The 24,211-nt window shown below is 54.1% G+C and overlaps 2 protein-coding genes across 2 annotated transcripts in view; both read left to right on the forward strand.

The window, feature by feature from the left end:
- Nucleotides 1-24,211, forward strand: part of LOC136628705 (zinc finger protein 665-like) — an 841,644-nt gene that overhangs the window by 259,007 nt on the left and 558,426 nt on the right. The window lies entirely within an intron of this gene.
- LOC136629019 (oocyte zinc finger protein XlCOF6-like) overlaps nt 24,158-24,211 on the forward strand; it is a 34,858-nt gene continuing 34,804 nt past the window's right edge. Inside the window, exon 1 of the mRNA XM_066605132.1 lies at nt 24,158-24,202. The gene's annotated coding sequence lies outside the window, so the exon portion shown is untranslated. The remainder of the gene's footprint in view (nt 24,203-24,211) is intronic.

Raw genomic sequence — 24,211 nt, forward strand, 5'->3', positions numbered from 1 at the left:
AGGAGAGGCAACAGTGACAGGGGACTGACAAAGGGAGCGTGGCTCCTTAACCTGGTAGGCAACAGCTCAAGGACGATCACCTACAGCCGGGTCACAGGGCTGCAACACAGCGAGGGCTAACAGACTGCAACTCACTTACATGGCACAGCGCTTCAGCCCCACATCCAGTCCAGCACCTTGTAGGACCCGAAAGTCTTACACAAATCGGGAAACCAAAGTCCCGAGTACTGCAGACTAGGAGGAGAGGACTCCCAAAGCCCCAGTATTGCAGAGTATTGTATCTGTAGGAAGAGAGGACACCCAGAGCCCCCAGTATTGTATCTGTAGGAGAGGACACCCAGAGCCTCCAGTACTTCAGAGTATTGTATCTGTAGGAGGAGAGGACACCCAGAGCCCACAGTACTGCAGAGTATTGTATCTGTAGGAGGAGAGGACACCCAGAGCCCACAGTACTGCAGAGTATTGTATCTGTAGGAGGAGAGGACACCCAGAGCCCACAGTACTGCAGAGTATTGTATCTGTAGGAGGAGAGGACACCCAGAGCCCTCAGTACTGCAGAGTATTGTATCTGTAGGAGGAGAGGACACCCAGAGCCCCCAGTACTGCAGAGTATTGTATCTGTAGGAGAAGACACCCAGAGCCTCCAGTACTTCAGAGTATTGTATCTGTAGGAGGAGAGGACACCCAGAGCCCCCAGTACTGCAGAGTATTGTATCTGTAGGAGGAGAGGACACCCAGAGCCCCCAGTACTGCAGAGTATTGTATCTGTAGGAGGAGAGGACACCCAGAGCCCGCAGTACTGCAGAGTATTGTATCTGTAGGAGGAGAGGACACCCAGAGCCCCCAGTACTGCAGAGTATTGTATCTGTAGGAGGAGAGGACACCCAGAGCCCCCAGTACTGCAGAGTATTGTATCTGTAGGAGGAGAGGACACCCAGAGCCCCCAGTACTGCAGAGCATTGTATCTGTAGGAGCAGAGGGCACCCAGATCCCCAAGTACTGCAGAGTCTGGTATCTGTAGGAGCAGAGGGCACCCAGATCCCCCAGTACTGCAGAGTCTGGTATCTGTAGGAGGAGAGGACACCCAGAGCCCCCAGTACTGCAGAGTATTGTATCTGTAGGAGGAGAGGACACCCAGAGCCCACAGTACTGCAGAGTATTGTATCTGTAGGAGGAGAGGACACCCAGAGCCCTCAGTACTGCAGAGTATTGTATCTGTAGGAGGAGAGGACACCCAGAGCCCCCAGTACTGCAGAGTATTGTATCTGTAGGGGGAGATGACACCCAGAGCCCCCAGTACTGCAGAGTATTGTATCTGTAGGAGGAGAGGACACCCAGAGCCCACAGTACTGCATAGTATTGTATCTGTAGGAGGAGAGGACACCCAGAGCCCCCAGTACTGCAGAGTATTGTATCTGTAGGAGGAGAGGGCACCCAGAGCCCCCAATACTGCAGAGTACTGTACCTGTAGGAGGAGAGGACACCCAGAGCCCCCAGTACTGCAGAGTATTGTATCTGTAGGAGGAGAGGACACCCAGAGCCCCCAGTACTGCAGAGTATTGCACCTGTAGGAGGAGAGGACACCCAGAGCCCACAGTGCTGCAGAGTATTGCACCTGTAGGAGGAGAGGACACCCAGAGCCCCCAGTACTGCAGAGTATTGTATCTGTAGGAGGAGAGGACACCCGGAGCCCACAGTACTGCAGAGTATTGTATCTGTAGGAGGAGAGGACACCCAGAGCCCACAGTCCTGCAGAGTATTGTATCTGTAGGAGGAGAGGATACCCAGAGCCCCCAGTACTGCAGAGTACTGTATCTGTAGGAGGAGAGGACACCCAAAGCCCCCAGTACTGCAGAGTATTGCACCTGTAGGAGGAGAGGACACCCAGAGCCCCCAGTACTGCAGAGTATTGTATCTGTAGGAGGAGAGGACACCCAGAGCCCCCAGTACTGCAGAGTATTGCACCTGTAGGAGGAGAGGACACCCAGAGCCCCCAGTACTGCAAAGTATTGTATCTGTAGGAGGAGAGGACACCCAGAGCCCCCAGTACTGCATAGTATTGTATCTGTAGGAGGAGAGGACACCCAGAGCCCCCAGTACTGCAGAGTATTGCATCTGTAGGAGGGGAGGACACCCAGAGCCCCCAGTACTGCAGAGTATTGCACCTGTAGGAGGAGAGGACACCCAGAGCCCCCAGTACTGCAGAGTATTGTATCTGTAGGAGGAGAGGACACCCAGAGCTCCCAGTACTGCACAGTATTGTATCTGTAGGAGGAGAGAGCAACCAGAGCCCCGAGTACTGCAGAGTATTGTATCTGTAGGAGGAGAGGACACCCAGAGCCCCCAGTACTGCAGAGTATTGTATCTGTAGGAGGAGAGGACACCCAGAGCCCCCAGTACTGCAGAGTATTGTATCTGTAGGAGGAGAGGACACCCAGAGCCCCCAGTACTGCAGAGTATTGTATCTGTAGGGGGAGATGACAGCCAGAGCCCCCAGTACTGCAGAGTATTGTATCTGTAGGGGGAGATGACAGCCAGAGCCCACAGTACTGCATAGTATTGTATCTGTAGGAGGAGAGGGCACCCAGAGCCCCCAGTACTGCAGAGTATTGCACCTGTAGGAGGAGAGGACACCCAGAGCCCACAGTAATGCAGAGTATTGTATCTGTAGTAGGAGAGGACACCCAGAGCCCCCAGTACTGCAGAGTATTGTATCTGTAGGAGGAGAGGACACCCAGAGCCCCCAGTACTGCAGAGTATTGTATCTGTAGGAGGAGAGGACACCCAGAGCCCCCAGTACTGCAGAGTATTGTATCTGTAGGGGGAGATGACACCCAGAGCCCCCAGTACTGCAGAGTATTGTATCTGTAGGAGGAGAGGACACCCAGAGCCCCCAGTACTGCAGAGTATTGTATCTGTAGGAGGAGAGGGCACCCAGAGCCCACAGTACTGCAGAGTATTGCACCTGTAGGAGGAGAGGACACCCAGAGCCCACAGTACTGCAGAGTATTGTATCTGTAGGAGGAGAGGACACCCAGAGCCCCCAGTACTGCAGAGTATTGTATCTGTAGGAGAGGACACCCAGACCCTCCAGTACTTCAGAGTATTGTATCTGTAGGAGGAGAGGACACCCAGAGCCCCCAGTACTGCAGAGTATTGTATCTGTAGGAGGAGAGGACACCCAGAGCCCCCAGTACTGCAGAGTATTGTATCTGTAGGAGGAGAGGACACCCAGAGCCCGCAGTACTGCAGAGTATTGTATCTGTAGGAGGAGAGGACACCCAGAGCCCCCAGTACTGCAGAGTATTGTATCTGTAGGAGGAGAGGACACCCAGAGCCCCCAGTACTGCAGAGTATTGTATCTGTAGGAGGAGAGGACACCCAGAGCCCCCAGTACTGCAGAGTATTGCACCTGTAGGAGGAGAGGACACCCAGAGCCCCCAGTACTGCAAAGTATTGTATCTGTAGGAGGAGAGGACACCCAGAGCCCCCAGTACTGCATAGTATTGTATCTGTAGGAGGAGAGGACACCCAGAGCCCCCAGTACTGCAGAGTATTGCATCTGTAGGAGGGGAGGACACCCAGAGCCCCCAGTACTGCAGAGTATTGCACCTGTAGGAGGAGAGGACACCCAGAGCCCCCAGTACTGCAGAGTATTGTATCTGTAGGAGGAGAGGACACCCAGAGCTCCCAGTACTGCACAGTATTGTATCTGTAGGAGGAGAGAGCAACCAGAGCCCCCAGTACTGCAGAGTATTGTATCTGTAGGAGGAGAGGACACCCAGAGCCCCCAGTACTGCAGAGTATTGTATCTGTAGGAGGAGAGGACACCCAGAGCCCCCAGTACTGCAGAGTATTGTATCTGTAGGGGGAGATGACAGCCAGAGCCCACAGTACTGCATAGTATTGTATCTGTAGGAGGAGAGGGCACCCAGAGCCCCCAGTACTGCAGAGTATTGCACCTGTAGGAGGAGAGGACACCCAGAGCCCACAGTAATGCAGAGTATTGTATTTGTAGTAGGAGAGGACACCCAGAGCCCCCAGTACTGCAGAGTATTGTATCTGTAGGAGGAGAGAACACCCAGAGCCCCCAGTACTGCAGAGTATTGTATCTGTAGGAGGAGAGGACACCCAGAGCCCCCAGTAATGCAGAGTATTGTATCTGTAGTAGGAGAGGACACCCAGAGCCCCCAGTACTGCAGAGTATTGTATCTGTAGGAGGAGAGAACACCCAGAGCCCCCAGTACTGCAGAGTATTGTATCTGTAGGAGGAGAGGACACCCAGAGCCCCCAGTACTGCAGAGCATTCTATCTGTAGGAGCAGAGGGCACCCAGATCCCCAAGTACTGCAGAGTCTGGTATCTGTAGGAGTAGAGGGCACCCAGATCCCCCAGTACTGCAGAGTCTGGTATCTGTAGGAGGAGAGGACACCCAGATCCCCCAGTACTGCAGAGTATTGTATCTGTAGGAGGAGAGGACACCCAGAGCCCCCAGTACTGCAGAGCATTGTATCTGTAGGGGGAGATGACACCCAGAGCCCCCAGTACTGCAGAGTATTGTATCTGTAGGAGGAGAGGACACCCAGAGCCCCCAGTACTGCAGAGTATTGTATCTGTAGGAGGAGAGGGCACCCAGAGCCCACAGTACTGCAGAGTATTGCACCTGTAGGAGGAGAGGACACCCAGAGCCCACAGTACTGCAGAGTATTGTATCTGTAGGAGGAGAGGACACCCAGAGCCCCCAGTACTGCAGAGTATTGTATCTGTATTGTATCTGTAGGAGAGGACACCCAGACCCTCCAGTACTTCAGAGTATTGTATCTGTAGGAGGAGAGGACACCCAGAGCCCCCAGTACTGCAGAGTATTGTATCTGTAGGTAAATTTTAAAGACAGAAAAACTCACTTGATGCGTTTCATCCAACTGTATCAACAAGTGAAAATCTTACTTGATGTGGGGTGCCTTGGATTCCTGGCACCCCAATATCCAAAGAAGCAGGGAAAATCCAACGATGCAGGGGTATACTTCATACATTTCTTTCCTCCTTGACAACATTGTTTCGGAGTCGCTCGCTGCTGCTCTCCCCTAGGGGATGTCTTAGGACTACCAACGTATTCCACCCCAATTGATTTGATACACCTCAGTGGACCCATGAACTGACCGGTTTCCTTCCACTAGGACCGGTTCAGTTGCGGTGAGTCCTCTTTTCATATTGTTCCTGTTTGTAACTTCGTTGTACACCATTGGAGCGCCGCTTCTGATTTACTGTTTATTGTATCTGTAGGAGGAGAGGACACCCAGAGCCCCCAGTACTGCAGAGTATTGTATCTGTAGGAGGAGAGGACACCCAGAGCCCGCAGTACTGCAGAGTATTGTATCTGTAGGAGGAGAGGACACCCAGAGCCCCCAGTACTGCAGAGTATTGTATCTGTAGGAGGAGAGGACACCCAGAGCCCCCAGTACTGCAGAGTATTGCACCTGTAGGAGGAGAGGACACCCAGAGCCCCCAGTACTGCAGAGTATTGTATCTGTAGGAGGGGAGGACAGCCAGAGCCCCCAGTACTGCAGAGTATTGTATCTGTAGGAGGAGAGGACACCCAGAGCCCCCTGTACTACAGAGTATTGTATCTGTAGGAGGAGAGGAAACCCTGAACACCCAATACTGCAGAGTATTGTATCTGCAGGAGGAGAGGACACCCGGAGCCCCCAGTTCTGCAGAGTATTGTATCTGTAGGAGGAGAGAACACCCAGAGCCCCCAGTTCTGCAGAGTATTGTATCTGTAGGAGGAGTGGACACCCAGAGCCCCCAGTACTGCAGAGTATTGTATCTGTAGGAGGAGTGGATACCCAGAACCCACAGTACTGCAGAGTATTGTATCTGTAGGAGGGGAGGACACCCAGAGCCCCCAGTACTGCAGAGTATTGTACCTGTAGGAGGAGAGAACACCCAGAGCCCCCAGTACTGCAGAGTATTGTATCTGTAGGAGGAGTGGAAACGCAGAGCCCCCAGTACTGCAGAGTATTGTATCTGTAGGAGGAGAGTACACCCAGAGCCCCCAGTACTGCAGAGTATTGGATCTGTAGGAGGAGTGGACACCCAGAGCCCCCAGTACTGCAGAGTATTGTGTCTGTAGGAGGAGAGAACACCCAGAGCCCCCAGTACTGCAGAGTATTTTATCTGTAGGAGGAGTGGACACCCAGAGCCCCCAGTACTGCAGAGAAATGTATCTGTAGGAGGAGAGGACACCCAGAGCCCCCAGTGCTGCAAAGTATTGTATCTGTAGGAGGAGAGGACCCCCAGAGCCCCCAGCACTGCAGAGTATTGTATCTGTAGGAGGAGAGGACACCCAGTGCGCCTAGTACTGCAGAGTATTGTATCTGTAGTGGGAGAGGACACCCAGAGCCCCCAGTACTGCAGAGTATTGTATCTGTTTGAGAAGAGGACAGGCAGAGCCCCCAGTACTGCAGAGTATTGTATCTGTGGGAGGAGAGGACAGCCAGAGCCCCCGTACTGCAGAGTATTGTATCTATTCGAGGAGAGGACACCCAGAGCCCCCAGTACTGCAGAGTATCGAACTTGTAGGAGGAGAGGACACCCAGTGCCCCCAGTACTGCAGAGCATTGTATCTGTAGGAGGAGAGGACACCCAGAGCCTCCAGTACTGCAGAGTATTGCACCTGTAGCAGGAGAGGACACCCAGAGCCCCCAGTACTGCAGAGTATTGTATCTGTAGGAGGGGAGGACACCCAGAGCCCTCAGTACTGCAGAGTATTGTATCTGTAGGAGGAGAGGACACCCAGAGCCCCCTGTACTACAGAGTATTGTATCTGTAGCAGGAGAGGACACCCAGGGCCCCCAGTACTGCAGAGTATTGTATCTGTAGGAGGAGAGGAAACCCTGAAAACCCAATACTGCAGAGTATTGTATCTGTTTGAGAAGAGGACACGCAGAGCCCCCAGTACTGCAGAGTATTGTATCTGTGGGAGGAGAGGACAGCCAGAGCCCCCGTACTGCAGAGTATTGTATCTATTCGAGGAGAGGACACCCAGAGCCCCCAGTACTGCAGAGTATCGAACTTGTAGGAGGAGAGGACACCCAGAGCCCCCAGTACTGCAGAGTATTGCATCTGTTCGAGGAGAGGACACCCAGAGCCCCCAGTACTGCACAGTATTGTATCTGTAAGAGGAGAGGACACCCAGAGCCCCCAGTACTGCAGAGCATTGTACCTGAAGGAGGAGAGGACACCCAGAGCCCCCAGTACTGCAGAGTATTGCACCTGTAGGAGGAGAGGACACCCAGAGTCCCCAGTACTGCAGAGTATTGTATCTGTAGGAGGAGAGGACACCCAGAGCCCCCAGTACTGCAGAGTATTGCACCTGTAGGAGGAGAGGACACCCAGAGCCCCCTGTACTACAGAGTATTGTATCTGTAGGAGGAGAGGAAACCCTGAACACCCAATACTGCAGAGTATTGTATCTGCAGGAGGAGAGGACACCCGGAGCCCCCAGTTCTGCAGAGTATTGTATCTGTAGGAGGAGAGAACACCCAGAGCCCCCAGTTCTGCAGAGTATTGTATCTGTAGGAGGAGTGGACACCCAGAGCCCCCAGTACTGCAGAGTATTGTATCTGTAGGAGGAGTGGATACCCAGAACCCACAGTACTGCAGAGTATTGTATCTGTAGGAGGGGAGGACACCCAGAGCCCCCAGTACTGCAGAGTATTGTACCTGTAGGAGGAGAGAACACCCAGAGCCCCCAGTACTGCAGAGTATTGTATCTGTAGGAGGAGTGGAAACGCAGAGCCCCCAGTACTGCAGAGTATTGTATCTGTAGGAGGAGAGTACACCCAGAGCCCCCAGTACTGCAGAGTATTGGATCTGTAGGAGGAGTGGACACCCAGAGCCCCCAGTACTGCAGAGTATTGTGTCTGTAGGAGGAGAGAACACCCAGAGCCCCCAGTACTGCAGAGTATTTTATCTGTAGGAGGAGTGGACACCCAGAGCCCCCAGTACTGCAGAGAAATGTATCTGTAGGAGGAGAGGACACCCAGAGCCCCCAGTGCTGCAAAGTATTGTATCTGTAGGAGGAGAGGACCCCCAGAGCCCCCAGCACTGCAGAGTATTGTATCTGTAGGAGGAGAGGACACCCAGTGCGCCTAGTACTGCAGAGTATTGTATTTGTAGTGGGAGAGGACACCCAGAGCCCCCAGTACTGCAGAGTATTGTATCTGTTTGAGAAGAGGACAGGCAGAGCCCCCAGTACTGCAGAGTATTGTATCTGTGGGAGGAGAGGACAGCCAGAGCCCCCGTACTGCAGAGTATTGTATCTATTCGAGGAGAGGACACCCAGAGCCCCCAGTACTGCAGAGTATCGAACTTGTAGGAGGAGAGGACACCCAGTGCCCCCAGTACTGCAGAGCATTGTATCTGTAGGAGGAGAGGACACCCAGAGCCTCCAGTACTGCAGAGTATTGCACCTGTAGCAGAAGAGGACACCCAGAGCCCCCAGTACTGCAGAGTATTGTATCTGTAGGAGGGGAGGACACCCAGAGCCCTCAGTACTGCAGAGTATTGTATCTGTAGGAGGAGAGGACACCCAGAGCCCCCTGTACTACAGAGTATTGTATCTGTAGCAGGAGAGGACACCCAGGGCCCCCAGTACTGCAGAGTATTGTATCTGTAGGAGGAGAGGAAACCCTGAAAACCCAATACTGCAGAGTATTGTATCTGTTTGAGAAGAGGACACGCAGAGCCCCCAGTACTGCAGAGTATTGTATCTGTGGGAGGAGAGGACAGCCAGAGCCCCCGTACTGCAGAGTATTGTATCTATTCGAGGAGAGGACACCCAGAGCCCCCAGTACTGCAGAGTATCGAACTTGTAGGAGGAGAGGACACCCAGAGCCCCCAGTACTGCAGAGTATTGCATCTGTTCGAGGAGAGGACACCCAGAGCCCCCAGTACTGCACAGTATTGTATCTGTAAGAGGAGAGGACACCCAGAGCCCCCAGTACTGCAGAGCATTGTACCTGAAGGAGGAGAGGACACCCAGAGCCCCCAGTACTGCAGAGTATTGCACCTGTAGGAGGAGAGGACACCCAGAGTCCCCAGTACTGCAGAGTATTGTATCTGTAGGAGGAGAGGACACCCAGAGCCCCCAGTACTGCTGAGTATTGCACCTGTAGGAGGAGAGGACACCCAGAGCCCCCAGTACTGCAGAGTATTGTATCTGTAGGAGGAGAGGACACCCAGAGCCCCCTGTACTACAGAGTATTGTATCTGTAGCAGGAGAGGACACCCAGGGCCCCCAGTACTGCAGAGTATTGTATCTGTAGGAGGAGAGGAAACCCTGAACACCCAATACTGCAGAGTATTGTATCTGCAGGAGGAGAGGACACCCGGAGCCCCCAGTTCTGCAGAGTATTGTATCTGTAGGAGGAGAGAACACCCAGAGCCCCCAGTACTGCAGAGTATTGTATCTGTAGGAGGAGTGGACACCCAGAGCCCCCAGTACTGCAGAGTATTGTATCTGTAGGAGAAGAGGACACCCAGAGCCCCCAGTACTGCAGAGTATTGTATCTGTAGGAGAGGACACCCTTAGCCCCTAGTTCTGCAGAGTATTGCACCTGTAGGAGGAGAGGACACCCAGAGCCCCCAGTACTGCAGAGTATTGTATCTGTAGTGGGAGAGTACACCCAGAGCCCCCAGTACTGCAGAGTATTGTATCTGTTGAGAAGAGGACACGCAGAGCCCCCAGTACTGCAGAGTATTGCACCTGTAGGAGGAGAGGACACCCAGAGCCCCCAGTACTGCAGAGTATTGCACCTGTAGTAGGAGAGGACACCCAGAGCCCCCAGTACTGCAGAGTGTTGTATCTGTAGGAGGAGAGGACACCCAGAGCCCCCAGTACTGCAGAGTATTGTATCTGTAGGAGGAGTGGATACCCAGAGCCCCCAGTACTGCAGAATATTGTATCTGTAGGAGGAGAGGACAGCCAGAGCCCCCAGTACTGCAGAGTATTGTATCAGTAGGAGGAGAGGACACCCAGAGCCCCCAGTACTGCAGAGCATTGTATCTGTAGGAGGAGAGGACACCCAGAGCCCCCAGTACTGCAGAGTATTGTATCTGTAGGAGGAGAGGACACACAGAGCCCCCAGTACTGCAGAGTATTGTATCTGTAGGAGGAGAGGACACCCAGAGCCCCCAGTACTGCAGAGTATTGTATCTGTAGTTGGAGAGGACACCCAGAGCCCCCAGTACTGCAGAGTATTGTATCTGTTTGAGAAGAGGACACGCAGAGCCCCCAGTACTGCAGAGTATTGTATCTGTGGGAGGAGAGGACAGCCAGAGCCCCCGTACTGCAGAGTATTGTATCTATTCGAGGAAAGGACACCCAGAGCCCCCAGTACTGCAGAGTATCGTACTTGTAGGAGGAGAGGACACCCAGAGCCCCCAGTACTGCAGAGTATTGTATCTGTTCGAGGAGAGGACACCCAGAGCCCCCAGTACTGCACAGTATTGTATCTGTAAGAGGAGAGGACACCCAGAGCCCCCAGTACTGCAGAGAATTGTATCTGTAGGAGGAGAGGACACCCAGAGCCCCCAGTACTGCAGAGTATTGCACCTGTAGGAGGAGAGGCCACCCAGAGCCCCCAGTACTGCAGAGTATTGTATCTGTAGGAGGAGAGGACACCCAGAGCCCCCAGTACTGCAGAGTATTGCACCTGTAGGAGGAGAGGACACCCAGAGCCCCCACTACTGCAGAGTATTGTATCTGTAGGAGGGGAGGACACCCAGAGCCCCCAGTACTGCAGAGTATTGTATCTGTAGGAGGAGAGGACACCCAGAGCCCCCTTTACTACAGAGTATTGTATCTGTAGGAGGAGAGGACACCCAGGGCCCCCAGTACTGCAGAGTATTGTACCTGTTGGAGGAGTGGACACCCAGAGCCCCCAGTTCTGCAGAGTATTGTATCTGTAGGAGGAGAGGACACCCAGAGCCCCCAGTACTGCAGAGTATTGTATCTGTAGGAGGAGAGGACACCCAGAGCCCCCAGTACTGCAGAGTATTGTATCTGTAGGAGAGGACACCCAGAGCCCCCAGTTCTGCAGAGTATTGCACCTGTAGAAGGAGAGGACACCCAGAGCCCCCAGTACTGCAGAGTATTGTATCTGTAGGAGGAGAGGACACCCAGAACCCCAGTACTGCAGAGTATTGTATCTGTAGGAGGAGAGGACAGCCAGAGCCCCCAGTACTGCAGAGTATTGTATCTGTAGGAGGAGCGGACACCCAGGGCCTCCAGTACTGCAGAGTATTGCACCTGTAGGAGGAGAGGACACCCAGAGCCTCCAGTACTGCAGAGTATTGTATCTGTGGGAGGAGAGGACAGCCAGAGCCCCCGTACTGCAGAGTATTGTATCTATTCGAGGAGAGGACACCCAGAGCCCCCAGTACTGCAGAGTATCGTACTTGTAGGAGGAGAGGACACCCAGAGCCCCCAGTACTGCAGAGTATTGTATCTGTTCGAGGAGAGGACACCCAGAGCCCCCAGTACTGCACAGTATTGTATCTGTAAGAGGAGAGGACACCCAGAGCCCCCAGTACTGCAGAGAATTGTATCTGTAGGAGGAGGGGACACCCAGAGCCCCCAGTACTGCAGAGTATTGCACCTGTAGGAGGAGAGGCCACCCAGAGCCCCCAGTACTGCAGAGTATTGTATCTGTAGGAGGAGAGGACACCCAGAGCCCCCAGTACTGCAGAGTATTGCACCTGTAGGAGGAGAGGACACCCAGAGCCCCCACTACTGCAGAGTATTGTATCTGTAGGAGGGGAGGACACCCAGAGCCCCCAGTACTGCAGAGTATTGTATCTGTAGGAGGAGAGGACACCCAGAGCCCCCATTACTACAGAGTATTGTATCTGTAGGAGGAGAGGACACCCAGGGCCCCCAGTACTGCAGAGTATTGTATCTGTAGGAGGAGAGGACACCCTGAACACCCAATACTGCAGAGTATTGTATCTGCAGGAGGAGAGGACACCCGGAGCCCCCAGTTCTGCAGAGTATTGTATCTGTAGGAGGAGAGAACACCCAGAGCCCCCAGTACTGCAGAGTATTGTACCTGTTGGAGGAGTGGACACCCAGAGCCCCCAGTTCTGCAGAGTATTGTATCTGTAGGAGGAGAGGACACCCAGAGCCCCCAGTACTGCAGAGTATTGTATCTGTAGGAGGAGAGGACACCCAGAGCCCCCAGTACTGCAGAGTATTGTATCTGTAGGAGAGGACACCCAGAGCCCCCAGTTCTGCAGAGTATTGCACCTGTAGAAGGAGAGGACACCCAGAGCCCCCAGTACTGCAGAGTATTGTATCTGTAGGAGGAGAGGACACCCAGAACCCCAGTACTGCAGAGTATTGTATCTGTAGGAGGAGAGGACAGCCAGAGCCCCCAGTACTGCAGAGAATTGTATCTGTAGGAGGAGCGGACACCCAGGGCCTCCAGTACTGCAGAGTATTGCACCTGTAGGAGGAGAGGACACCCAGAGCCTCCAGTACTGCAGAGTATTGTATCTGTAGGAGGAGAGGACACCCAGATCCCCCAGTACTGCAGAGTATTGTATCTGTAAGAGGAGAGGACACCCAGAGCCCCCAGTACTGCAGAGTATTGCACCTGTAGGAGGAGAGGACACCCAGAGCCCCGAGTACTGCAGAGTATTGTATCTGTAGTAGGAGAGGACACCCAGAGCCCCCAGCACTGCAGAGTATTGTATCTGTAGGAAGAGAGGACACCCAGAGCCCCCAGTACTGCAGAGTATTGTATCTGTAAGAGGAGAGGAGACCCAGAGCCCCTAGTACTGCAGAGTATTGTATCTGTGAGTGGAGAGGACACCCAGAGCCCCCAGTACTGCAGAGTATTGTATCTGTAGGAGAAGAGGACACCCAGAGCCCCCAGTACTGCAGAGTATTGTATCTGTAGGAGGAGAGGACACACAGAGCCCCCAGTACTGCAGAGTATTGTATCTGTAAGAGGAGAGGACACCCAGAGCCCCCAGTACTGCAGAGTATTGCACCTGTAGGAGGAGAGGACACCCAGACCCCCCAGTACTGCAGAGTATTGTATCTGTAGGAGGAGAGCACACCCAGAGCCCCCAGTACTGCAGAGTATTGCACCTGTAGGAGGAGAGGACACCCAGAGCCCCCAGTACTGCAGAGTATTGTATCTGTAGGAGGAGAGGACACCCAGAGCCCCCAGTACTGCAGAGTATTGCACCTGTAGGAGGAGAGGACACCCAGAGCCCCCAGTACTGCAGAGTATTCTATCTGTAGGAGGGGAGGACACCCAGAGCCCCCAGTACTGCAGAGTATTGTATCAGTAGGAGGAGAGGACACCCAGAGCCCCCAGTACTGCAGAGCATTGTATCTGTAGGAGGAGAGGACACCCAGAGCCCCCAGTACTGCAGAGTATTGTATCTGTAGGAGGAGAGGACACACAGAGCCCCCAGTACTGCAGAGTATTGTATCTGTAGGAGGAGAGGACACCCAGAGCCCCCAGTACTGCAGAGTATTGTATCTGTAGTTGGAGAGGACACCCAGAGCCCCCAGTACTGCAGAGTATTGTATCTGTTTGAGAAGAGGACACGCAGAGCCCCCAGTACTGCAGAGTATTGTATCTGTGGGAGGAGAGGACAGCCAGAGCCCCCGTACTGCAGAGTATTGTATCTATTCGAGGAGAGGACACCCAGAGCCCCCAGTACTGCAGAGTATCGTACTTGTAGGAGGAGAGGACACCCAGAGCCCCCAGTACTGCAGAGTATTGTATCTGTTCGAGGAGAGGACACCCAGAGCCCCCAGTACTGCACAGTATTGTATCTGTAAGAGGAGAGGACACCCAGAGCCCCCAGTACTGCAGAGAATTGTATCTGTAGGAGGAGAGGACACCCAGAGCCCCGAGTACTGCAGAGTATTGCACCTGTAGGAGGAGAGGCCACCCAGAGCCCCCAGTACTGCAGAGTATTGTATCTGTAGGAGGAGAGGACACCCAGAGCCCCCAGTACTGCAGAGTATTGCACCTGTAGGAGGAGAGGACACCCAGAGCCCCCACTACTGCAGAGTATTGTATCTGTAGGAGGGGAGGACACCCAGAGCCCCCAGTACTGCAGAGTATTGTATCTGTAGGAGGAGAGGACACCCAGAGCCCCCTTTACTACAGAGTATTGTATCTGTAGGAGGAGAGGACACCCAGGGCCCCCAGTACTGCAGAGTATTGTATCTGTAGGAGGAGAGGACACCCTGAACACCCAATACTGCAGAGTATTGTATCTGCAGGAGGAGAGGACACCCGGAGCCCCCAGTTCTGCAGAGTATTGTATCTGTAGGAGGAGAGAACACCCAGAGCCCCCAGTACTGCAGAGTATTGTACCTGTTGGAGGAGTGGACACCCAGAGCCCCCAGTTCTGCAGAGTATTGTATCTGTAGGAGGAGAGGACACCCAGAGCCCCCAGTACTGCAGAGTATTGTATCTGTAGGAGGAGAGGACACCCAGAGCCCCCAGTACTGCAGAGTATTGTATCTGTAGGAGAGGACACCCAGAGCCCCCAGTTCTGCAGAGTATTGCACCTGTAGAAGGAGAGGACACCCAGAGCCCCCAGTACTGCAGAGTATTGTATCTGTAGGAGGAGAGGACACCCAGAACCCCAGTACTGCAGAGTATTGTATCTGTAGGAGGAGAGGACAGCCAGAGCCCCCAGTACTGCAGAGTATTGTATCTGTAGGAGGAGCGGACACCCAGGGCCTCCAGTACTGCAGAGTATTGCACCTGTAGGAGGAGAGGACACCCAGAGCCTCCAGTACTGCAGAGTATTGTATCTGTAGGAGGAGAGGACACCCAGATCCCCCAGTACTGCAGAGTATTGTATCTGTAAGAGGAGAGGACACCCAGAGCCCCCAGTACTGCAGAGTATTGCACCTGTAGGAGGAGAGGACACCCAGAGCCCCGAGTACTGCAGAGTATTGTATCTGTAGTAGGAGAGGACACCCAGAGCCCCCAGCACTGCAGAGTATTGTATCTGTAGGAAGAGAGGACACCCAGAGCCCCCAGTACTGCAGAGTATTGTATCTGTAAGAGGAGAGGAGACCCAGAGCCCCTAGTACTGCAGAGTATTGTATCTGTGAGTGGAGAGGACACCCAGAGCCCCCAGTACTGCAGAGTATTGTATCTGTAGGAGAAGAGGACACCCAGAGCCCCCAGTACTGCAGAGTATTGTATCTGTAGGAGGAGAGGACACACAGAGCCCCCAGTACTGCAGAGTATTGTATCTGTAGGAGGAGAGGACACACAGAGCCCCCAGTACTGCAGAGTATTGTACTAGTAGGAGGAGCGGACACCCAGGGCCTTCAGTACTGCAGAGTATTGCACCTGTAGTAGGAGAGGACACCCAGAGCCCCCAGTACTGCAGAGTATTGTATCTGTAGGAGGAGAGGACACCCAGATCCCCCAGTACTGCAGAGTATTGTATCTGTAAGAGGAGAGGACACCCAGAGCCCCCAGTACTGCAGAGTATTGCACCTGTAGGAGGAGAGGACACCCAGACCCCCCAGTACTGCAGAGTATTGTATCTGTAGGAGGAGAGCACACCCAGAGCCCCCAGTACTGCAGAGTATTGCACCTGTAGGAGGAGAGGACACCCAGAGCCCCCAGTACTGCAGAGTATTGTATCTGTAGGAGGAGAGGACACCCAGAGCCCCCAGTACTGCAGAGTATTGCACCTGTAGGAGGAGAGGACACCCAGAGCCCCCAGTACTGCAGAGTATTCTATCTGTAAGAGGGGAGGACACCCAGAGCCCCCAGTACTGCAGAGTATTGTATCTGTAGGAGGGGAGGACACCCAGAGCCCCCAGTACTGCAGAGTATTGCATCTGTAGGAGGAGAGGACACCCAGAGCCCCCAGTAATGCAGAGTATTGCACCTGCAGGAGGAGAGGACACCCAGAGCCCCCAGTACTGCAGAGTATTGTATCTGTAGGAGGAGAGGACACCCAGAGCCCCCAGTACTGCAGAGTATTGTATCTGTAGGAGGAGAGGACACCCAGAGCACCCAGTACTGCAGAGTATTGTATCTGTAGGAGGAGAGGACACCCAGAGCCCCCAGTACTGCAGAGTATTGTATCTGTAGGGGGAGAGGACACCCAGAGCCCCCAGTACTGCAGAGTATTGCACCTGTAGGAGGTGAGGACACCCAGAGCCCCCCCGTACTGCAGAGTATTGCACCTGTAGGAGGAGAGGACACCCAGAGTCCCCAGTACTGCACAGAATTGTATCTCTAGGAGGAGAGGACACCCAGAGCCCCCAGTACTGCAGAATATTGCACCTGTAGGAGGAGAGGACACCCAGAGCCCTCAGTACTGCAGAGTATTGTATCTGTAGGAGAAGAAGACACCCAGAGCCCCCAGTACTGCAGAGTATTGTATCTGTAGGAGGAGAGGACACCCAGAGCCCCCAGTACTGCAGAGTATTGCACCTGTAGGAGGAGAGGACACCCAGAGCCCCCAGTACTGCAGAGTATTCTATCTGTAGGAGGAGAGGACACCCAGAGCCCCCAGTACTGCAGAGTATTGTATCTGTAGGAGCAGAGGACACCCAGAGCCCCCAGTACTGCGGAGTATTGTATGTGTAGGAGGAGAGGACACCCAGAGCCCCCAGTACTGCAGAGTATTGCACCTGTAGGAGGAGAGGACACCCAGAGCCCCCAGTACTGCAGAGTATTGTATCTGTAGGAGGAGAGGACACCCAGAGCCCCCAGTACTGCAGAGTATTGCACCTGTAGGAGGAAAGGACACCCAGAGCCCCCAGTACTGCAGAGTATTGTATCTGTAGGAGGAGAGGACACCCAGAGCCCCCAGTACTGCAGAGTATTGTATCTATAGGAGGAGAGGACACCCAGAGCCCCCAGTACTGCAGAGCATTGTATCTGTAGGAGGAGACGACACCCAGAGCCCCCAGTACTGCAGAGTATTGCACCTGTAGGAGGAGAGGACACCCAGAGCCCCCAGTACTGCAGAGTATTGCACCTGTAGGAGGAGAGGACACCCAGAGCCCCCAGTACTGCAGAGTATTGCATCTGTAGGAGGAGAAGACACCCAGAGCTCCCAGTACTGCAGAGTATTGTATCTGTAGGAGGAGAGGACACCCAGAGCCCCCAGTACTGCAGAGTATTGTATCTGTAGGAGGAGAGGACACCCAGAGCCCCCAGTACTGCGGAGTATTGTATCTGTAGGAGGAGAGGACACCCAGAGCCCCCAGTACTGCAGAGTATTGTATCTGTAGGAGGAGAGGACACCCAGAGCCCCCAGTACTGCAGAGTATTGTATATGTAGGAGGAGAGGACACCCAGAGCCCCCAGTACTGCAGAGTATTGTATCTGTAGGAGGAGAGGACACCCAGAGCCCCAGTACTGCAGAGTATTGTATCTGTAGGAGGAGAGGACACCCAGAGCCCCCAGTACTGCAGAGTATTGTGCCTGTAGGAGGAGAGGACACCCAGAGCCCCCAGTACTGCAGAGTATTGTATCTGTAGGAGAGGACACCCAGAGCCCCCAGTACTGCAGAGTATTGTCTCTGTAGGAGGAGAGGACACCCAGAGCCCCCAGTACTGCAGAGTATTGTATCTGTAGGAGGAGAGGACACCCAGAGCCCCCAGTACTGCAGAGTATTGTATCTGTAGGGGGAGAGGACACCCAGAGCCCCCAGTACTGCAGGGTATTGCACCTGTAGGAGGTGAGGACACCCAGAGCCCCCCCGTACTGCAGAGTATTGCACCTGTAGGAGGAGAGGACACCCAGAGTCCCCAGTACTGCACAGTATTGTATCTCTAGGAGGAGAGGACACCCAGAGCCCCCAGTACTGCAGAATATTGCACCTGTAGGAGGAGAGGACACCCAGAGCCCTCAGTACTGCAGAGTATTGTATCTGTAGGAGAAGAGGACACCCAGAGCCCCCAGTACTGCAGAGTATTGTATCTGTAGGAGGAGAGGACACCCAGAGCCCCCAGTACTGCGGAGTATTGCACCTGTAGGAGGAGAGGACACCCAGAGCCCCCAGTACTGCAGAGTATTCTATCTGTAGGAGGAGAGGACACCCAGAGCCCCCAGTACTGCAGAGTATTGTATCTGTAGGAGCAGAGGACACCCAGAGCCCCCAGTACTGCGGAGTATTGTATGTGTAGGAGGAGAGGACACCCAGAGCCCCCAGTACTGCAGAGTATTGCACCTGTAGGAGGAGAGGACACCCAGAGCCCCCAGTACTGCAGAGTATTGTATCTGTAGGAGGAGAGGACACCCAGAGCCCCCAGTACTGCAGAGTATTGCACCTGTAGGAGGAAAGGACACCCAGAGCCCCCAGTACTGCAGAGTATTGTATCTGTAGGAGGAGAGGACACCCAGAGCCCCCAGTACTGCAGAGTATTGTATCTATAGGAGGAGAGGACACCCAGAGCCCCCAGTACTGCAGAGCATTGTATCTGTAGGAGGAGACGACACCCAGAGCCCCCGGTACTGCAGAGTATTGCACCTGTAGGAGGAGAGGACACCCAGAGCCCCCAGTACTGCAGAGTATTGCACCTGTAGGAGGAGAGGACACCCAGAGCCCCCAGTACTGCAGAGTATTGCATCTGTAGGAGGAGAAGACACCCAGAGCTCCCAGTACTGCAGAGTATTGTATCTGTAGGAGGAGAGGACACCCAGAGCCCCCAGTACTGCAGAGTATTGTATCTGTAGGAGGAGAGGACACCCAGAGCCCCCAGTACTGCGGAGTATTGTATCTGTAGGAGGAGAGGACACCCAGAGCCCCCAGTACTGCAGAGTATTGTATCTGTAGGAGGAGAGGACACCCAGAGCCCCCAGTACTGCAGAGTATTGTATATGTAGGAGGAGAGGACACCCAGAGCCCCCAGTACTGCAGAGTATTGTATCTGTAGGAGGAGAGGACACCCAGAGCCCCCAGTACTGCAGAGTATTGTATCTGTAGGAGAGGACACCCAGAGCCCCCAGTTCTGCAGAGTATTGCACCTGTAGAAGGAGAGGACACCCAGAGCCCCCAGTACTGCAGAGTATTGTATCTGTAGGAGGAGAGGACACCCAGAACCCCAGTACTGCAGAGTATTGTATCTGTAGGAGGAGAGGACAGCCAGAGCCCCCAGTACTGCAGAGTATTGTATCTGTAGGAGGAGCGGACACCCAGGGCCTCCAGTACTGCAGAGTATTGCACCTGTAGGAGGAGAGGACACCCAGAGCCTCCAGTACTGCAGAGTATTGTATCTGTAGGAGGAGAGGACACCCAGATCCCCCAGTACTGCAGAGTATTGTATCTGTAAGAGGAGAGGACACCCAGAGCCCCCAGTACTGCAGAGTATTGCACCTGTAGGAGGAGAGGACACCCAGAGCCCCGAGTACTGCAGAGTATTGTATCTGTAGTAGGAGAGGACACCCAGAGCCCCCAGCACTGCAGAGTATTGTATCTGTAGGAAGAGAGGACACCCAGAGCCCCCAGTACTGCAGAGTATTGTATCTGTAAGAGGAGAGGAGACCCAGAGCCCCTAGTACTGCAGAGTATTGTATCTGTGAGTGGAGAGGACACCCAGAGCCCCCAGTACTGCAGAGTATTGTATCTGTAGGAGAAGAGGACACCCAGAGCCCCCAGTACTGCAGAGTATTGTATCTGTAGGAGGAGAGGACACACAGAGCCCCCAGTACTGCAGAGTATTGTATCTGTAGGAGGAGAGGACACACAGAGCCCCCAGTACTGCAGAGTATTGTACTAGTAGGAGGAGCGGACACCCAGGGCCTTCAGTACTGCAGAGTATTGCACCTGTAGTAGGAGAGGACACCCAGAGCCCCCAGTACTGCAGAGTATTGTATCTGTAGGAGGAGAGGACACCCAGATCCCCCAGTACTGCAGAGTATTGTATCTGTAAGAGGAGAGGACACCCAGAGCCCCCAGTACTGCAGAGTATTGCACCTGTAGGAGGAGAGGACACCCAGACCCCCCAGTACTGCAGAGTATTGTATCTGTAGGAGGAGAGCACACCCAGAGCCCCCAGTACTGCAGAGTATTGCACCTGTAGGAGGAGAGGACACCCAGAGCCCCCAGTACTGCAGAGTATTGTATCTGTAGGAGGAGAGGACACCCAGAGCCCCCAGTACTGCAGAGTATTGCACCTGTAGGAGGAGAGGACACCCAGAGCCCCCAGTACTGCAGAGTATTCTATCTGTAAGAGGGGAGGACACCCAGAGCCCCCAGTACTGCAGAGTATTGTATCTGTAGGAGGGGAGGACACCCAGAGCCCCCAGTACTGCAGAGTATTGCATCTGTAGGAGGAGAGGACACCCAGAGCCCCCAGTAATGCAGAGTATTGCACCTGCAGGAGGAGAGGACACCCAGAGCCCCCAGTACTGCAGAGTATTGTATCTGTAGGAGGAGAGGACACCCAGAGCCCCCAGTACTGCAGAGTATTGTATCTGTAGGAGGAGAGGACACCCAGAGCACCCAGTACTGCAGAGTATTGTATCTGTAGGAGGAGAGGACACCCAGAGCCCCCAGTACTGCAGAGTATTGTATCTGTAGGGGGAGAGGACACCCAGAGCCCCCAGTACTGCAGAGTATTGCACCTGTAGGAGGTGAGGACACCCAGAGCCCCCCCGTACTGCAGAGTATTGCACCTGTAGGAGGAGAGGACACCCAGAGTCCCCAGTACTGCACAGAATTGTATCTCTAGGAGGAGAGGACACCCAGAGCCCCCAGTACTGCAGAATATTGCACCTGTAGGAGGAGAGGACACCCAGAGCCCTCAGTACTGCAGAGTATTGTATCTGTAGGAGAAGAAGACACCCAGAGCCCCCAGTACTGCAGAGTATTGTATCTGTAGGAGGAGAGGACACCCAGAGCCCCCAGTACTGCAGAGTATTGCACCTGTAGGAGGAGAGGACACCCAGAGCCCCCAGTACTGCAGAGTATTCTATCTGTAGGAGGAGAGGACACCCAGAGCCCCCAGTACTGCAGAGTATTGTATCTGTAGGAGCAGAGGACACCCAGAGCCCCCAGTACTGCGGAGTATTGTATGTGTAGGAGGAGAGGACACCCAGAGCCCCCAGTACTGCAGAGTATTGCACCTGTAGGAGGAGAGGACACCCAGAGCCCCCAGTACTGCAGAGTATTGTATCTGTAGGAGGAGAGGACACCCAGAGCCCCCAGTACTGCAGAGTATTGCACCTGTAGGAGGAAAGGACACCCAGAGCCCCCAGTACTGCAGAGTATTGTATCTGTAGGAGGAGAGGACACCCAGAGCCCCCAGTACTGCAGAGTATTGTATCTATAGGAGGAGAGGACACCCAGAGCCCCCAGTACTGCAGAGCATTGTATCTGTAGGAGGAGACGACACCCAGAGCCCCCAGTACTGCAGAGTATTGCACCTGTAGGAGGAGAGGACACCCAGAGCCCCCAGTACTGCAGAGTATTGCACCTGTAGGAGGAGAGGACACCCAGAGCCCCCAGTACTGCAGAGTATTGCATCTGTAGGAGGAGAAGACACCCAGAGCTCCCAGTACTGCAGAGTATTGTATCTGTAGGAGGAGAGGACACCCAGAGCCCCCAGTACTGCAGAGTATTGTATCTGTAGGAGGAGAGGACACCCAGAGCCCCCAGTACTGCGGAGTATTGTATCTGTAGGAGGAGAGGACACCCAGAGCCCCCAGTACTGCAGAGTATTGTATCTGTAGGAGGAGAGGACACCCAGAGCCCCCAGTACTGCAGAGTATTGTATATGTAGGAGGAGAGGACACCCAGAGCCCCCAGTACTGCAGAGTATTGTATCTGTAGGAGGAGAGGACACCCAGAGCCCCAGTACTGCAGAGTATTGTATCTGTAGGAGGAGAGGACACCCAGAGCCCCCAGTACTGCAGAGTATTGTGCCTGTAGGAGGAGAGGACACCCAGAGCCCCCAGTACTGCAGAGTATTGTATCTGTAGGAGAGGACACCCAGAGCCCCCAGTACTGCAGAGTATTGTCTCTGTAGGAGGAGAGGACACCCAGAGCCCCCAGTACTGCAGAGTATTGTATCTGTAGGAGGAGAGGACACCCAGAGCCCCCAGTACTGCAGAGTATTGTATCTGTAGGGGGAGAGGACACCCAGAGCCCCCAGTACTGCAGGGTATTGCACCTGTAGGAGGTGAGGACACCCAGAGCCCCCCCGTACTGCAGAGTATTGCACCTGTAGGAGGAGAGGACACCCAGAGTCCCCAGTACTGCACAGTATTGTATCTCTAGGAGGAGAGGACACCCAGAGCCCCCAGTACTGCAGAATATTGCACCTGTAGGAGGAGAGGACACCCAGAGCCCTCAGTACTGCAGAGTATTGTATCTGTAGGAGAAGAGGACACCCAGAGCCCCCAGTACTGCAGAGTATTGTATCTGTAGGAGGAGAGGACACCCAGAGCCCCCAGTACTGCGGAGTATTGCACCTGTAGGAGGAGAGGACACCCAGAGCCCCCAGTACTGCAGAGTATTCTATCTGTAGGAGGAGAGGACACCCAGAGCCCCCAGTACTGCAGAGTATTGTATCTGTAGGAGCAGAGGACACCCAGAGCCCCCAGTACTGCGGAGTATTGTATGTGTAGGAGGAGAGGACACCCAGAGCCCCCAGTACTGCAGAGTATTGCACCTGTAGGAGGAGAGGACACCCAGAGCCCCCAGTACTGCAGAGTATTGTATCTGTAGGAGGAGAGGACACCCAGAGCCCCCAGTACTGCAGAGTATTGCACCTGTAGGAGGAAAGGACACCCAGAGCCCCCAGTACTGCAGAGTATTGTATCTGTAGGAGGAGAGGACACCCAGAGCCCCCAGTACTGCAGAGTATTGTATCTATAGGAGGAGAGGACACCCAGAGCCCCCAGTACTGCAGAGCATTGTATCTGTAGGAGGAGACGACACCCAGAGCCCCCGGTACTGCAGAGTATTGCACCTGTAGGAGGAGAGGACACCCAGAGCCCCCAGTACTGCAGAGTATTGCACCTGTAGGAGGAGAGGACACCCAGAGCCCCCAGTACTGCAGAGTATTGCATCTGTAGGAGGAGAAGACACCCAGAGCTCCCAGTACTGCAGAGTATTGTATCTGTAGGAGGAGAGGACACCCAGAGCCCCCAGTACTGCAGAGTATTGTATCTGTAGGAGGAGAGGACACCCAGAGCCCCCAGTACTGCGGAGTATTGTATCTGTAGGAGGAGAGGACACCCAGAGCCCCCAGTACTGCAGAGTATTGTATCTGTAGGAGGAGAGGACACCCAGAGCCCCCAGTACTGCAGAGTATTGTATATGTAGGAGGAGAGGACACCCAGAGCCCCCAGTACTGCAGAGTATTGTATCTGTAGGAGGAGAGGACACCCAGAGCCCCCAGTACTGCAGAGTATTGTATCTGTAGGAGGAGAGGACACCCAGAGCCCCCAGTACTGCAGAGTATTGTGCCTGTAGGAGGAGAGGACACCCAGAGCCCCCAGTACTGCAGAGTATTGTATCTGTAGGAGAGGACACCCAGAGCCCCCAGTACTGCAGAGTATTGTCTCTGTAGGAGGAGAGGACACCCAGAGCCCCCAGTACTGCAGAGTATTGTATCTGTAGGAGGAGAGGACACCCAGAGCCCCCAGTACTGCAGAGTATTGTATCTATAAGAGGAGAGCACACCCAGAGCCCCCAGTACTGCAGAGTATTGTATCTGTAGGAGGAGAGGACACCCAGAGCCCCCAGTACTGCAGAGTATTGTATCTGTAGGAGGAGAGGACACCCGGAGCCCCCAGTACTGCAGAGTATTGCATCTGTAGGAGGAGAGGACACCCGGAGCCCCCAGTACTGCAGAGTATTGTATCTGTAGGAGGAGAGGACACACAGAGCCCCCAGTACTGCAGTGTATTGTATCTGTAGGAGGAGAGGGTCTGCAGCCCCCACAGTACATTGTAACGGGGGTCTCCTCGGGTTGAGGGTCTTCCAGTAAACAGTGTAGATGGTTGTAGCCCGGAGACCAACAAGCTCCATAACGGCTCCTCTCTGCTGCAGCTCACAACAACCCAGGAGAAGAGGCTTCCCAGCAGCCCCAGAATGGCTCCTCCCACACAAGAGTCACATGACGGTGACATCATCACAGGTCCTGGAAGCTGCTTCCGCGTCTGCTGGTGGAGGTATGTGTT

This window comes from Eleutherodactylus coqui, chromosome 5, assembly GCF_035609145.1.
Source record: "Eleutherodactylus coqui strain aEleCoq1 chromosome 5, aEleCoq1.hap1, whole genome shotgun sequence".
Classification (NCBI taxonomy): Eukaryota; Metazoa; Chordata; class Amphibia; order Anura; family Eleutherodactylidae; genus Eleutherodactylus; species Eleutherodactylus coqui.